Below are 21,199 nucleotides of genomic sequence, written 5' to 3' on the forward strand. Positions count from 1 at the left end.
GTATTACAACAACAACCAGTACTACCATTACAAGAACAAACACTACTATTTCCAGAAGTAAAACCACTACTACTACTGCTACTACAAGAACAACCAGCACCACTACTACTACTACAAGAACAACCACTACTACTACTACAAGAACAACCACTACAACTACCACTACTACAACTACAAGAACAACCACTACTACTACAAGAACAACCACCACTACAACAACAAATACTACTACTACAAGAGAAACCACTACTACTACTACTACTACTACTACAAGAACAACCACCACTACTACTACTACAAGAACAACCACTACAACTACCACTACTACAACTACAAGAACAACCACTACTACTACAAGAACAACCACCACTACTACTACTTCTACAAGAACAACCACTACTACTACTACAAGAACAACCGCCACTACTACTACTACTACTACTACAAGATCAACCACTACTACTACTACTACTACTTCTACAAGTAGAACCACTACTACTACTGAAACAACAACCACTACTACTACTACAAGAACAACCACTACTACTACTACAAGTATTACAAGAAAAACCACTACTACTACTACAAGAACAACCACTACTACTTCTACAAGAACAACCACTACAACTACCAATACTACAACTCCAAGAACAACCACTACTACTACAAGAACAACCACCACTACTACTACTGCTACTACAAGAACAACCGCTACTACTACTACTACTACTACAAGAACAACCACTACTACTTCTACAAGAACAACCACTACTTCTCCTACTACTACTACTACTACTACTACAAGAACAACCACTAATACTACTACTACTAAAAGAACAACCACTACTACTACTACAAGAACAACCACTACTACTACTAGTACTACTACTACTACTACAACTACTACAAGAACAACCACTACTACTACTACAAGTACAACCACGACTACTACTACTACTACAAGAACAACCACTACTACTACTACTACTACTACAAGTAGAACCACTACTACTACTAAAACAACAACCACTACTACTACTACAAGAACAACCACTACTACTACTACAAGTATTACAAGAAAAACCACTACTACTACTACAAGAACAACCACTACTACTTCTACAAGAACAACCACTACTTCTCCTACTACTACTACTACTACTACAAGAACAACCACTAATACTACTACTACTAAAAGAACAACCACTACTACTACTACAAGAACAACCACTACTACTACTACTACTACTACTACTACTACTACTACAAGAACAACCACTACTACTACTACAAGTACAACCACGACTACTACTACTACTACTACAAGAACAACCACTACTACTACTACTACTACAAGTAGAACCACTACTACTACTAAAACAACAACCACTACTACTACTACAAGAACAACCACTACTACTACTACAAGTATTACAAGAAAAACCACTACTACTACTACAAGAACAACCACTACTACTTCTACAAGAACAACCACTACAACTACCAGTACTACAACTACAAGAACAACCACTACTACTACAAGAACAACCACCACTACTACTACTGCTACTACAAGAACAACCGCTACTACTACTACTACTACAAGAACAACCACTACTACTTCAACAAGAACAACCACTACTTCTCCTACTACTACTACTACTACTACTACTACAAGAACAACCACTACTACTACTACTACTACTAAAAGAACAACCACTACTACTACTACAAGAACAACCACTACTACTACTAGTACTACTACTACTACTACAAGAACAACCACTACTACTTCTAAAAGTACAGCCACAACTACTACTACAAGAATAACCCCTACTACTGCTACAAGAACAACCACTGCTTCTCCTACTACTACTTCTACTACAAGAACAACCACTACTACTAGTAGTATTACAAGAAAAACCACTACTACTACTACAAGAACATCTGCTACTAATGCTATTACAAGTACAACCACTACTACTACCAGAACAACCACTACTACTACTACAAGAGAAACCACTACTACTACTACAGGAACAACCACTACTACTATTACTAGTATTACAACAACAACCAGTACTACCATTACAAGAACAAACACTACTATTTCCAGAAGTAAAACCACTACTACTACTGCTACTACAAGAACAACCAGCACCACTACTACTACTACAAGAACAACCACTACTACTACTACAAGAACAACCACTACAACTACCACTACTACAACTACAAGAACAACCACTACTACTACAAGAACAACCACCACTACAACAAAAAATACTACTACTACAAGAGAAACCACTACTACTACTACTACTACTACTACTACAAGAACAACCACTACTACTACTACTACAAGAACAACCACTAGAACTACCACTACTACAACTACAAGAACAACCACTACTACTACAAGAACAACCACCACTACTACTACTTCTACAAGAACAACCACTACTACTACTACAAGAACAACCGCCACTACTACTACTACTACTATTACAAGATCAACCACTACTACTACTACTACTACTTCTACAAGTAGAACCACTACTACTACTGAAACAACAACCACTACTACTACTACAAGAACAACCACTACTACTACTACAAGTATTACAAGAAAAACCACTACTACTACTACAAGAACAACCACTACTACTTCTACAAGAACAACCACTACTTCTCCTATTACTACTACTACTACTACAAGAACAACCACTACTACTACTACTACTACAAGAACAACCACTACTACTACTACTACTAAAAGAACAACCACTACTACTACTACAAGAACAACCACTACTACTACTAGTACTACTACTACTACTACTACAAGAACAACCACTACTACTTCTAAAAGTACAGCCACAACTACTACTACAAGAATAACCCCTACTACTGCTACAAGAACAACCACTGCTTCTCCTACTACTACTTCTACTACAAGAACAACCACTACTACTAGTAGTATTACAAGAAAAACCACTACTACTACTACAAGAACATCTGCTACTAATGCTATTACAAGTACAACCACTACTACTACCAGAACAACCACTACTACTACTACAAGAGAAACCACTACTACTACTACAGGAACAACCACTACTACTATTACTAGTATTACAACAACAACCAGTACTACCATCACAAGAACAAACACTACTATTTCCAGAAGTAAAACCACTACTACTACTGCTACTACAAGTACAACCAGCACCACTACTACTACTTCAAGAACAACCACTACTACTACTACAAGAACAACCACTACAACTACCACTACTACAACTACAAGAACAACCACTACTACTACAAGAACAACCACCACTACAACAACAAATACTACTACTACAAGAGAAACCACTACTACTACTACTACTACTACTACAAGAACAACCACTACTACTACTACTACAAGAACAACCACTACAACTACCACTACTACAACTACAAGAGCAACCACTACTACTACAAGAACAACCACCACTACTACTACTTCTACAAGAACAACCACTACTACTACTACAAGAACAACCGCCACTACTACTACTACTACTACTACTACAAGTTCAACCACTACTACTACTACTTCTACAAGTAGAACCACTACTACTACTGAAACAACAACCACTACTACTACTACAAGAACAACCACTACTACTACTACAAGTATTACAAGAAAAACCACTACTACTACTACAAGAACAACCACTACTACTTCTACAAGAACAACCACTACAACTACCACTACTACAACTACAAGAACAACCACTACTACTACAAGAACAACCACCACTACTACTACTGCTACTACAAGAACAACCGCTACTACTACTACTACTACTACAAGAACAACCACTACTACTTCTACAAGAACAACCACTACTTCTCCTACTACTACTAATACTACTACTACAAGAACAACCACTAATACTACTACTACTACAAGAACAACCACTACTACTACTACAAGAACAACCACTACTACTACTAGTACTACTACTACTACTACTACTACTACTACAAGAACAACCACTACTACTACTACAAGTACAACGACGAGTACTACTACTACTACAAGAACAACCACTACTACTACTACTACTACTACAAGTAGAACCACTACTACTACTAAAACAACAACCACTACTACTACTACAAGAACAACCACTACTACTACTACAAGTATTACAAGAAAAACCACTACTACTACTACAAGAACAACCACTACTACTTCTACAAGAACAACCACTACAACTACCATTACTACAACTACAAGAACAACCACTACTACTACAAGAACAACCACCACTACTACTACTGCTACTACAAGAACAACCGCTACTACTACTACTACTGCTACAAGAACAACCACTACTACTTCTACAAGAACAACCACTACTTCTCCTACTACTACTACTACTACTACAAGAACAACCACTACTACTACTACAAGAACAACCACTACTACTACTAGTACTACTACTACTACTACTACTACTACAAGAACAACCACTACTACTTCTAAAAGTACAGCCACAACTACTACTACAAGAATAACCCCTACTACTGCTATAAGAACAACCACTGCTTCTCCTACTACTCCTTATACTACAAGAACAAACACTACTACTAGTAGTATTACAAGAAAAACCACTACTACTACTACAAGAACAACTGCTACTAATACTATTACAAGTACAACCACTACTACTACCAGAACAACCACTACTACTACTACAAGAGAAACCACTACTGCTACTACAGGAACAACCACTACTACTATTACTAGTATTACAACAACAACCAGTACTACCATTACAAGAACAAACACTACTATTTCCAGAAGTAAAACCACTACTACTACTGTTACTACAAGAACAACCAGCACCACTACTACTACTACAAGAACAACCACTACTACTACTACAAGAACAACCACTACAACTACCACTACTACAACTACAAGAACAACCACCACTACAACAACAAATACTACTACTACAAGAGAAACCACTTCTACTACTACTACTACTACTACAAGAACAACCACTACTACTACTACAAGAACAACCACTACAACTACCACTACTACAACTACAAGAACAACCACTACTACTACAAGAACAACCACCACTACTACTACTTCTACAAGAACAACCACTACTACTACTACAAGAACAACCGCCACTACTACTACTACTACTACAAGATCAACCACTACTACTACTACTACTACTTCTACAAGTAGAACCACTACTACTACTAAAACAACAACCACTACTACTACTACAAGAACAACCACTACTACTACTACAAGTATTACAAGAAAAACCACTACTACTACTACAAGAACAACCACTACTACTTCTACAAGAACAACCACTACTTCTCCTATTACTACTACTACTACTACAAGAACAACCACTACTACTACTACTACTACTACAAGAACAACCACTACTACTACTACTACTAAAAGAACAACCACTACTACTACTACAAGAACAACCACTACTACTACTAGTACTACTACTACTACTACTACAAGAACAACCACTACTACTTCTAAAAGTACAGCCACAACTACTACTACAAGAATAACCCCTACTACTGCTACAAGAACAACCACTGCTTCTCCTACTACTACTTCTACTACAAGAACAACCACTACTACTAGTAGTATTACAAGAAAAACCACTACTACTACTACAAGAACATCTGCTACTAATGCTATTACATGTACAACCACTACTACTACCAGAACAACCACTACTACTACTACAAGAGAAACCACTACTACTACTACAGGAACAACCACTACTACTATTACTAGTATTACAACAACAACCAGTACTACCATCACAAGAACAAACACTACTATTTCCAGAAGTAAAACCACTACTACTACTGCTACTACAAGAACAACCAGCACCACTACTACTACTACAAGAACAACCACTACTACTACTACAAGAACAACCACTACAACTACCACTACTACAACTACAAGAACAACCACTACTACTACAAGAACAACCACCACTACAACAACAAATACTACTACTACAAGAGAAACCACTACTACTACTACTACTACTACTACTACTACTACTACAAGAACAACCACTACTACTACTACTACAAGAACAACCACTACAACTACCACTACTACAACTACAAGAGCAACCACTACTACTACAAGAACAACCACCACTACTACTACTTCTACAAGAACAACCACTACTACTACTACAAGAACAACCGCCACTACTACTACTACTACTACAAGATCAACCACTACTACTACTACTACTACTTCTACAAGTAGAACCACTACTACTACTGAAACAACAACCACTACTACTACTACAAGAACAACCACTACTACTACTACAAGTATTACAAGAAAAACCACTACTACTACTACAAGAACAACCACTACTACTTCTACAAGAACAACCACTACAACTACCACTACTACAACTACAAGAACAACCACTACTACTACAAGAACAACCACCACTACTACTACTGCTACTACAAGAACAACCGCTACTACTACTACTACTACTACAAGAACAACCACTACTACTTCTACAAGAACAACCACTACTTCTCCTACTACTACTAATACTACTACTACAAGAACAACCACTAATACTACTACTACTAAAAGAACAACCACTACTACTACTACAAGAACAACCACTACTACTACTAGTACTACTACTACTACTACTACTACTACAAGAACAACCACTACTACTACTACAAGTACAACGACGAGTACTACTACTACTACAAGAACAACCACTACTACTACTACTACTACAAGTAGAACCACTACTACTACTAAAACAACAACCACTACTACTACTACAAGAACAACCACTACTACTACTACAAGTATTACAAGAAAAACCACTACTACTACTACAAGAACAACCACTACTACTTCTACAAGAACAATCACTACAACTACCATTACTACAACTACAAGAACAACCACTACTACTACAAGAACAACCACCACTACTACTACTGCTACTACAAGAACAACCGCTACTACTACTACTACTGCTACAAGAACAACCACTACTACTTCTACAAGAACAACCACTACTTCTCCTACTACTACTACTACTACTAAAAGAACAACCACTACTACTACTACAAGAACAACCACTACTACTACTAGTACTACTACTACTACTACTACTACTACAAGAACAACCACTACTACTTCTAAAAGTACAGCCACAACTACTACTACAAGAATAACCCCTACTACTGCTATAAGAACAACCACTGCTTCTCCTACTACTCCTTATACTACAAGAACAAACACTTCTACTAGTAGTATTACAAGAAAAACCACTACTACTACTACAAGAACAACTGCTACTAATACTATTACAAGTACAACCACTACTACTACCAGAACAACCACTACTACTACTACAAGAGAAACCACTACTGCTACTACAGGAACAACCACTACTACTATTACTAGTATTACAACAACAACCAGTACTACCATTACAAGAACAAACACTACTATTTCCAGAAGTAAAACCACTACTACTACTGTTACTACAAGAACAACCAGCACCACTACTACTACTACAAGAACAACCACTACTACTACTACAAGAACAACCACTACAACTACCACTACTACAACTACAAGAACAACCACCACTACAACAACAAATACTACTACTACAAGAGAAACCACTTCTACTACTACTACTACTACAAGAACAACCACTACTACTACTACAAGAACAACCACTACAACTACCACTACTACAACTACAAGAACAACCACTACTACTACAAGAACAACCACCACTACTACTACTTCTACAAGAACAACCACTACTACTACTACAAGAACAACCGCCACTACTACTACTACTACTACAAGATCAACCACTACTACTACTACTACTACTTCTACAAGTAGAACCACTACTACTACTAAAACAACAACCACTACTACTACTACAAGAACAACCACTACTACTACTACAAGTATTACAAGAAAAACCACTACTACTACTACAAGAACAACCACTACTACTTCTACAAGAACAACCACTACTTCTCCTATTACTACTACTACTACTACAAGAACAACCACTACTACTACTACTACTACAAGAACAACCACTACTACTACTACTACTAAAAGAACAACCACTACTACTACTACAAGAACAACCACTACTACTACTAGTACTACTACTACTACTACTACAAGAACAACCACTACTACTTCTAAAAGTACAGCCACAACTAGTACTACAAGAATAACCCCTACTACTGCTACAAGAACAACCACTGCTTCTCCTACTACTACTTCTACTACAAGAACAACCACTACTACTAGTAGTATTACAAGAAAAACCACTACTACTACTACAAGAACATCTGCTACTAATGCTATTACAAGTACAACCACTACTACTACCAGAACAACCACTACTACTACTACAAGAGAAACCACTACTACTACTACAGGAACAACCACTACTACTATTACTAGTATTACAACAACAACCAGTACTACCATCACAAGAACAAACACTACTATTTCCACAAGTAAAACCACTACTACTACTGCTACTACAAGAACAACCAGCACCACTACTACTACTACAAGAACAACCACTACTACTACTACAAGAACAACCACTACAACTACCACTACTACAACTACAAGAACAACCACTACTACTACAAGAACAACCACCACTACAACAACAAATACTACTACTACAAGAGAAACCACTACTACTACTACTACTACTACTACTACAAGAACAACCACTACTACTACTACTACAAGAACAACCACTACAACTACCACTACTACAACTACAAGAACAACCACTACTACTACAAGAACAACCACCACTACTACTACTTCTACAAGAACAACCACTACTACTACTACAAGAACAACCGCCACTACTACTACTACTACTACAAGATCAACCACTACTACTACTACTACTACTTCTACAAGTAGAACCACTACTACTACTGAAACAACAACCACTACTACTACTACAAGAACAACCACTACTACTACTACAAGTATTACAAGAAAAACCACTACTACTACTACAAGAACAACCACTACTACTTCTACAAGAACAACCACTACAACTACCACTACTACAACTACAAGAACAACCACTACTACTACAAGAACAACCACCACTACTACTACTGCTACTACAAGAACAACCGCTACTACTACTACTACTACTACAAGAACAACCACTACTACTTCTACAAGAACAACCACTACTTCTCCTACTACTACTACTACTACTACTACAAGAACAACCACTAATACTACTACTACTAAAAGAACAACCACTACTACTACTACAAGAACAACCACTACTACTACTACTACTACTACTACTACTACTACTACTACTACTACAAGAACAACCACTACTACTACTACAAGTACAACGACGAGTACTACTACTACTACAAGAACAACCACTACTACTACTACTACTACTACAAGTAGAACCACTACTACTACTAAAACAACAACCACTACTACTACTACAAGAACAACCACTACTACTACTACAAGTATTACAAGAAAAACCACTACTACTACTACAAGAACAACCACTACTACTTCTACAAGAACAACCACTACAACTACCATTACTACAACTACAAGAACAACCACTACTACTACAAGAACAACCACCACTACTACTACTGCTACTACAAGAACAACCGCTACTACTACTACTACTGCTACAAGAACAACCACTACTACTTCTACAAGAACAACCACTACTTCTCCTACTACTACTACTACTACTACAAGAACAACCACTACTACTACTACTACTAAAAGAACAACCACTACTACTACTACAAGAACAACCACTACTACTACTAGTACTACTACTACTACTACTACTACTACAAGAACAACCACTACTACTTCTAAAAGTACAGCCACAACTACTACTACAAGAATAACCCCTACTACTGCTATAAGAACAACCACTGCTTCTCCTACTACTCCTTATACTACAAGAACAAACACTACTACTAGTAGTATTACAAGAAAAACCACGACTACTACTACAAGAACAACTGCTACTAATACTATTACAAGTACAACCACTACTACTACCAGAACAACCACTACTACTACTACAAGAGAAACCACTACTGCTACTACAGGAACAACCACTACTACTATTACTAGTATTACAACAACAACCAGTACTACCATTACAAGAACAAACACTACTATTTCCAGAAGTAAAACCACTACTACTACTGTTACTACAAGAACAACCAGCACCACTACTACTACTACAAGAACAACCACTACTACTACTACAAGAACAACCACTACAACTACCACTACTACAACTACAAGAACAACCACCACTACAACAACAAATACTACTACTACAAGAGAAACCACTTCTACTACTACTACTACCACTACAAGAACAACCACTACTACTACTACAAGAACAACCACTACAACTACCACTACTACAACTACAAGAACAACCACTACTACTACAAGAACAACCACCACTACTACTACTTCTACAAGAACAACCACTACTACTACTACAAGAACAACCGCCACTACTACTACTACTACTACAAGATCAACCACTACTACTACTACTACTACTTCTACAAGTAGAACCACTACTACTACTAAAACAACAACCACTACTACTACTACAAGAACAACCACTACTACTACTACAAGTATTACAAGAAAAACCACTACTACTACTACAAGAACAACCACTACTACTTCTACAAGAACAACCACTACAACTACCACTACTACAACTACAAGAACAACCACTACTACTACAAGAACAACCACCACTACTACTACTGCTACTACAAGAACAACCGCTACTACTACTACTACAAGAACAACCACTACTACTTCTACAAGAACAACCACTACTTCTCCTACTACTACTACTACTACTACAAGAACAACCACTAATACTACTACTACTAAAAGAACAACCACTACTACTACTACAAGAACAACCACTACTACTACTACTACTACTACTACTACTACAAGAACAACCACTACTACTACTACAAGTACAACCACGACTACTACTACTACTACTACAAGAACAACCACTACTACTACTACTACTACTACAAGTAGAACCACTACTACTACTAAAACAACAACCACTACTACTACTACAAGAACAACCACTACTACTACTACAAGTATTACAAGAAAAACCACTACTACTACTACAAGAACAACCACTACTACTTCTACAAGAACAACCACTACAACTACCAGTAGTACAACTACAAGAACAACCACTACTACTACAAGAACAACCACCACTACTACTACTGCTACTACAAGAACAACCGCTACTACTACTACTACTACAAGAACAACCACTACTACTTCTACAAGAACAACCACTACTTCTCCTACTACTACTACTACTACTACTACAAGAACAACCACTACTACTACTACTACTAAAAGAACAACCACTACTACTACTACAAGAACAACCACTACTACTACTAGTACTACTACTACTACTACTACAAGAACAACCACTACTACTTCTAAAAGTACAGCCACAACTACTACTACAAGAATAACCCCTACTACTGCTACAAGAACAACCACTGCTTCTCCTACTACTACTTCTACTACAAGAACAACCACTACTACTAGTAGTATTACAAGAAAAACCACTACTACTACTACAAGAACAACTGGTACTAATACTATTACAAGTACAACCACTACTACTACCAGAACAACCACTACTACTACTACAAGAGAAACCACTACTTCTACTACAGGAACAACCACTACTACTATTACTAGTATTACAACAACAACCAGTACTACCATTACAAGAACAAACACTACTATTTCCAGAAGTAAAACCACTACTACTACTGTTACTACAAGAACAACCAGCACCACTACTACTACCACAAGAACAACCACTACTACTACTACAAGAACAACCACTACAACTACCACTACTACAACTACAAGAACAACCACCACTACAACAACAAATACTACTACTACAAGAGAAACCACTTCTACTACTACTACTACTACTACTACTACAAGAACAACCACTACTACTACTACAAGAACAACCACTACAACTACCACTACTACAACTACAAGAACAACCACTACTACTACAAGAACAACCACCACTACTACTACTTCTACAAGAACAACCACTACTACTACTACAAGAACAACCGCCACTACTACTACTACTACTACTACTACAAGATCAACCACTACTACTACTACTACTACTTCTACAAGTAGAACCACTACTACTACTAAAACAACAACCACTACTACTACTACAAGAACAACCACTACTACTACTACAAGTATTACAAGAAAAACCACTACTACTACTACAAGAACAACCACTACTACTTCTACAAGAACAACCACTACAACTACCACTACTACAACTACAAGAACAACCACTACTACTACAAGAACAACCACCACTACTACTACTGCTACTACAAGAACAACCACTACTACTACTACTACTACTACAAGAACAACCACTACTACTTCTACAAGAACAACCACTACTTCTCCTACTACTACTACTACTACTACAAGAACAACCACTAATACTACTACTACTAAAAGAACAACCACTACTACTACTACAAGAACAACCACTACTACTACTACTACTACTACTACTACTACTACAAGAACAACCACTACTACTACTACAAGTACAACCACGACTACTACTACTACTACTACAAGAACAACCACTACTACTACTACTACTACTACAAGTAGAACCACTACTACTACTAAAACAACAACCACTACTACTACTACAAGAACAACCACTACTACTACTACAAGTATTACAAGAAAAACCACTACTACTACTACAAGAACAACCACTACTACTTCTACAAGAACAACCACTACAACTACCAGTACTACAACTACAAGAACAACCACTACTACTACAAGAACAACCACCACTACTACTACTGCTACTACAAGAACAACCGCTACTACTACTACTACTACAAGAACAACCACTACTACTTCTACAAGAACAACCACTACTTCTCCTACTACTACTACTACTACTACTACAAGAACAACCACTACTACTACTACTACTAAAAGAACAACCACTACTACTACTACAAGAACAACCACTACTACTACTAGTACTACTACTACTACTACTACAAGAACAACCACTACTACTTCTAAAAGTACAGCCACAACTACTACTACAAGAATAACCCCTACTACTGCTACAAGAACAACCACTGCTTCTCCTACTACTACTTCTACTACAAGAACAACCACTACTACTAGTAGTATTACAAGAAAAACCACTACTACTACTACAAGAACATCTGCTACTAATGCTATTACAAGTACAACCACTACTACTACCAGAACAACCACTACTACTACTACAAGAGAAACCACTACTACTACTACAGGAACAACCACTACTACTATTACTAGTATTACAACAACAACCAGTACTACCATTACAAGAACAAACACTACTATTTCCAGAAGTAAAACCACTACTACTACTGCTACTACAAGAACAACCAGCACCACTACTACTACTACAAGAACAACCACTACTACTACTACAAGAACAACCACTACAACTACCACTACTACAACTACAAGAACAACCACTACTACTACAAGAACAACCACCACTACAACAACAAATACTACTACTACAAGACAAACCACTACTACTACTACTACTACTACTACAAGAACAACCACTACTACTACTACTACAAGAACAACCACTACAACTACCACTACTACAACTACAAGAACAACCACTACTACTACAAGAACAACCACCACTACTACTACTTCTACAAGAACAACCACTACTACTACTACAAGAACAACCGCCACTACTACTACTACTACTACTACAAGATCAACCACTACTACTACTACTACTACTTCTACAAGTAGAACCACTACTACTACTGAAACAACAACCACTACTACTACTACAAGAACAACCACTACTACTACTACAAGTATTACAAGAAAAACCACTACTACTACTACAAGAACAACCACTACTACTACTACAAGAACAACCACTACAACTACCAATACTACAACTCCAAGAACAACCACTACTACTACAAGAACAACCACCACTACTACTACTGCTACTACAAGAACAACCGCTACTACTACTACTACTACTACAAGAACAACCACTACTACTTCTACAAGAACAACCACTACTTCTCCTACTACTACTAATACTACTACTACAAGAACAACCACTAATACTACTACTACTAAAAGAACAACCACTACTACTACTACAAGAACAACCACTACTACTACTACTACTACTACTACTACTACTACAAGAACAACCACTACTACTACTACAAGTACAACCACGACTACTACTACTACTACAAGAACAACCACTACTACTACTACTACTACTACAAGTAGAACCACTACTACTACTAAAACAACAACCACTACTACTACTACAAGAACAACCACTACTACTACTACAAGTATTACAAGAAAAACCACTACTACTACTACAAGAACAACCACTACTACTTCTACAAGAACAACCACTACAACTACCAGTACTACAACTACAAGAACAACCACTACTACTACAAGAACAACCACCACTACTACTACTGCTACTACAAGAACAACCGCTACTACTACTACTACTACAAGAACAACCACTACTACTTCTACAAGAACAACCACTACTTCTCCTACTACTACTACTACTACTACTACAAGAACAACCACTACTACTACTACTACTAAAAGAACAACCACTACTACTACTACAAGAACATCTGCTACTAATGCTATTACAAGTACAACCACTACTACTACCAGAACAACCACTACTACTACTACAAGAGAAACCACTACTACTACTACAGGAACAACCACTACTACTATTACTAGTATTACAACAACAACCAGTACTACCATTACAAGAACAAACACTACTATTTCCAGAAGTAAAACCACTACTACTACTGCTACTACAAGAACAACCAGCACCACTACTACTACTACAAGAACAACCACTACTACTACTACAGGAACAACCACTACAACTACCACTACTACAACTACAAGAACAACCACCACTACAACAACAAATACTACTACTACAAGAGAAACCACTTCTACTACTACTACTACTACTACAAGAACAACCACTACTACTACTACAAGAACAACCACTACAACTACCACTACTACAACTACAAGAACAACCACTACTACTACAAGAACAACCACCACTACTACTACTTCTACAAGAACAACCACTACTACTACTACAAGAACAACCGCCACTACTACTACTACTACTACTACAAGATCAACCACTACTACTACTACTACTACTTCTACAAGTAGAACCACTACTACTACTAAAACAACAACCACTACTACTACTACAAGAACAACCACTACTACTACTACAAGTATTACAAGAAAAACCACTACTACTACTACAAGAACAACCACTACTACTTCTACAAGAACAACCACTACAACTACCACTACTACAACTACAAGAACAACCACTACTACTACAAGAACAACCACCACTACTACTACTGCTACTACAAGAACAACCGCTACTACTACTACTACTACTAGAAGAACAACCACTACTACTTCTACAAGAACAACCACTACTTCTCCTACTACTACTAATACTACTACTACAAGAACAACCACTAATACTACTACTACTAAAAGAACAACCACTACTACTACTACAAGAACAACCACTACTACTACTACTACTACTACTACTACTACTACAAGAACAACCACTACTACTACTACAAGTACAACCACGACTACTACTACTACTACAAGAACAACCACTACTACTACTACTACTACTACAAGTAGAACCACTACTACTACTGAAACAACAACCACTACTACTACTACAAGAACAACCACTACTACTACTACAAGTATTACAAGAAAAACCACTACTACTACTACAAGAACAACCACTACTACTTCTACAAGAACAACCACTACAACTACCACTACTACAACTACAAGAACAACCACTACTACTACAAGAACAACCACCACTACTACTACTGCTACTACAAGAACAACCGCTACTACTACTACTACTACTAGAAGAACAACCACTACTACTTCTACAAGAACAACCACTACTTCTCCTACTACTACTAATACTACTACTACAAGAACAACCACTAATACTACTACTACTAAAAGAACAACCACTACTACTACTACAAGAACAACCACTACTACTACTACTACTACTACTACTACTACTACAAGAACAACCACTACTACTACTACAAGTACAACCACGACTACTACTACTACTACAAGAACAACCACTACTACTACTACTACTACTACAAGTAGAACCACTACTACTACTAAAACAACAACCACTACTACTACTACAAGAACAACCACTACTACTACTACAAGTATTACAAGAAAAACCACTACTACTACTACAAGAACAACCACTACTACTTCTACAAGAACAACCACTACAACTACCAGTAGTACAACTACAAGAACAACCACTACTACTACAAGAACAACCACCACTACTACTACTGCTACTACAAGAACAACCGCTACTACTACTACTACTACAAGAACAACCACTACTACTTCTACAAGAACAACCACTACTTCTCCTACTACTACTACTACTACTACTACAAGAACAACCACTACTACTACTACTACTAAAAGAACAACCACTACTACTACTACAAGAACAACCACTACTACTACTAGTACTACTACTACTACTACTACTACAAGAACAACCACTACTACTTCTAAAAGTACAGCCACAACTACTACTACAAGAATAACCCCTACTACTGCTACAAGAACAACCACTGCTTCTCCTACTACTACTTCTACTACAAGAACAACCACTACTACTAGTAGTATTACAAGAAAAACCACTACTACTACTACAAGAACAACTGGTACTAATACTATTACAAGTACAACCACTACTACTACCAGAACAACCACTACTACTACTACAAGAGAAACCACTACTTCTACTACAGGAACAACCACTACTACTATTACTAGTATTACAACAACAACCAGTACTACCATTACAAGAACAAACACTACTATTTCCAGAAGTAAAACCACTACTACTACTGTTACTACAAGAACAACCAGCACCACTACTACTACCACAAGAACAACCACTACTACTACTACAAGAACAACCACTACAACTACCACTACTACAACTACAAGAACAACCACCACTACAACAACAAATACTACTACTACAAGAGAAACCACTTCTACTACTACTACTACTACTACTACTACAAGAACAACCACTACTACTACTACAAGAACAACCACTACAACTACCACTACTACAACTACAAGAACAACCACTACTACTACAAGAACAACCACCACTACTACTACTTCTACAAGAACAACCACTACTACTACTACAAGAACAACCGCCACTACTACTACTACTACTACTACTACAAGATCAACCACTACTACTACTACTACTACTTCTACAAGTAGAACCACTACTACTACTAAAACAACAACCACTACTACTACTACAAGAACAACCACTACTACTACTACAAGTATTACAAGAAAAACCACTACTACTACTACAAGAACAACCACTACTACTTCTACAAGAACAACCACTACAACTACCACTACTACAACTACAAGAACAACCACTACTACTACAAGAACAACCACCACTACTACTACTGCTACTACAAGAACAACCACTACTACTACTACTACTACTACAAGAACAACCACTACTACTTCTACAAGAACAACCACTACTTCTCCTACTACTACTACTACTACTACAAGAACAACCACTAATACTACTACTACTAAAAGAACAACCACTACTACTACTACAAGAACAACCACTACTACTACTACTACTACTACTACTACTACTACTACAAGAACAACCACTACTACTACTACAAGTACAACCACGACTACTACTACTACTACTACAAGAACAACCACTACTACTACTACTACTACTACAAGTAGAACCACTACTACTACTAAAACAACAACCACTACTACTACTACAAGAACAACCACTACTACTACTACAAGTATTACAAGAAAAACCACTACTACTACTACAAGAACAACCACTACTACTTCTACAAGAACAACCACTACAACTACCAGTACTACAACTACAAGAACAACCACTACTACTACAAGAACAACCACCACTACTACTACTGCTACTACAAGAACAACCGCTACTACTACTACTACTACAAGAACAACCACTACTACTTCTACAAGAACAACCACTACTTCTCCTACTACTACTACTACTACTACTACAAGAACAACCACTACTACTACTACTACTAAAAGAACAACCACTACTACTACTACAAGAACAACCACTACTACTACTAGTACTACTACTACTACTACTACAAGAACAACCACTACTACTTCTAAAAGTACAGCCACAACTACTACTACAAGAATAACCCCTACTACTGCTACAAGAACAACCACTGCTTCTCCTACTACTACTTCTACTACAAGAACAACCACTACTACTAGTAGTATTACAAGAAAAACCACTACTACTACTACAAGAACATCTGCTACTAATGCTATTACAAGTACAACCACTACTACTACCAGAACAACCACTACTACTACTACAAGAGAAACCACTACTACTACTACAGGAACAACCACTACTACTATTACTAGTATTACAACAACAACCAGTACTACCATTACAAGAACAAACACTACTATTTCCAGAAGTAAAACCACTACTACTACTGCTACTACAAGAACAACCAGCACCACTACTACTACTACAAGAACAACCACTACTACTACTACAAGAACAACCACTACAACTACCACTACTACAACTACAAGAACAACCACTACTACTACAAGAACAACCACCACTACAACAACAAATACTACTACTACAAGACAAACCACTACTACTACTACTACTACTACTACAAGAACAACCACTACTACTACTACTACAAGAACAACCACTACAACTACCACTACTACAACTACAAGAACAACCACTACTACTACAAGAACAACCACCACTACTACTACTTCTACAAGAACAACCACTACTACTACTACAAGAACAACCGCCACTACTACTACTACTACTACTACAAGATCAACCACTACTACTACTACTACTACTTCTACAAGTAGAACCACTACTACTACTGAAACAACAACCACTACTACTACTACAAGAACAACCACTACTACTACTACAAGTATTACAAGAAAAACCACTACTACTACTACAAGAACAACCACTACTACTACTACAAGAACAACCACTACAACTACCAATACTACAACTCCAAGAACAACCACTACTACTACAAGAACAACCACCACTACTACTACTGCTACTACAAGAACAACCGCTACTACTACTACTACTACTACAAGAACAACCACTACTACTTCTACAAGAACAACCACTACTTCTCCTACTACTACTAATACTACTACTACAAGAACAACCACTAATACTACTACTACTAAAAGAACAACCACTACTACTACTACAAGAACAACCACTACTACTACTACTACTACTACTACTACTACTACAAGAACAACCACTACTACTACTACAAGTACAACCACGACTACTACTACTACTACAAGAACAACCACTACTACTACTACTACTACTACAAGTAGAACCACTACTACTACTAAAACAACAACCACTACTACTACTACAAGAACAACCACTACTACTACTACAAGTATTACAAGAAAAACCACTACTACTACTACAAGAACAACCACTACTACTTCTACAAGAACAACCACTACAACTACCAGTACTACAACTACAAGAACAACCACTACTACTACAAGAACAACCACCACTACTACTACTGCTACTACAAGAACAACCGCTACTACTACTACTACTACAAGAACAACCACTACTACTTCTACAAGAACAACCACTACTTCTCCTACTACTACTACTACTACTACTACAAGAACAACCACTACTACTACTACTACTAAAAGAACAACCACTACTACTACTACAAGAACATCTGCTACTAATGCTATTACAAGTACAACCACTACTACTACCAGAACAACCACTACTACTACTACAAGAGAAACCACTACTACTACTACAGGAACAACCACTACTACTATTACTAGTATTACAACAACAACCAGTACTACCATTACAAGAACAAACACTACTATTTCCAGAAGTAAAACCACTACTACTACTGCTACTACAAGAACAACCAGCACCACTACTACTACTACAAGAACAACCACTACTACTACTACAGGAACAACCACTACAACTACCACTACTACAACTACAAGAACAACCACCACTACAACAACAAATACTACTACTACAAGAGAAACCACTTCTACTACTACTACTACTACTACAAGAACAACCACTACTACTACTACAAGAACAACCACTACAACTACCACTACTACAACTACAAGAACAACCACTACTACTACAAGAACAACCACCACTACTACTACTTCTACAAGAACAACCACTACTACTACTACAAGAACAACCGCCACTACTACTACTACTACTACTACAAGATCAACCACTACTACTACTACTACTACTTCTACAAGTAGAACCACTACTACTACTAAAACAACAACCACTACTACTACTACAAGAACAACCACTACTACTACTACAAGTATTACAAGAAAAACCACTACTACTACTACAAGAACAACCACTACTACTTCTACAAGAACAACCACTACAACTACCACTACTACAACTACAAGAACAACCACTACTACTACAAGAACAACCACCACTACTACTACTGCTACTACAAGAACAACCGCTACTACTACTACTACTACTAGAAGAACAACCACTACTACTTCTACAAGAACAACCACTACTTCTCCTACTACTACTAA

Source organism: Alligator mississippiensis, chromosome 9 (assembly GCF_030867095.1).
Source record: "Alligator mississippiensis isolate rAllMis1 chromosome 9, rAllMis1, whole genome shotgun sequence".
NCBI classification, from domain to species: domain Eukaryota; kingdom Metazoa; phylum Chordata; order Crocodylia; family Alligatoridae; genus Alligator; species Alligator mississippiensis.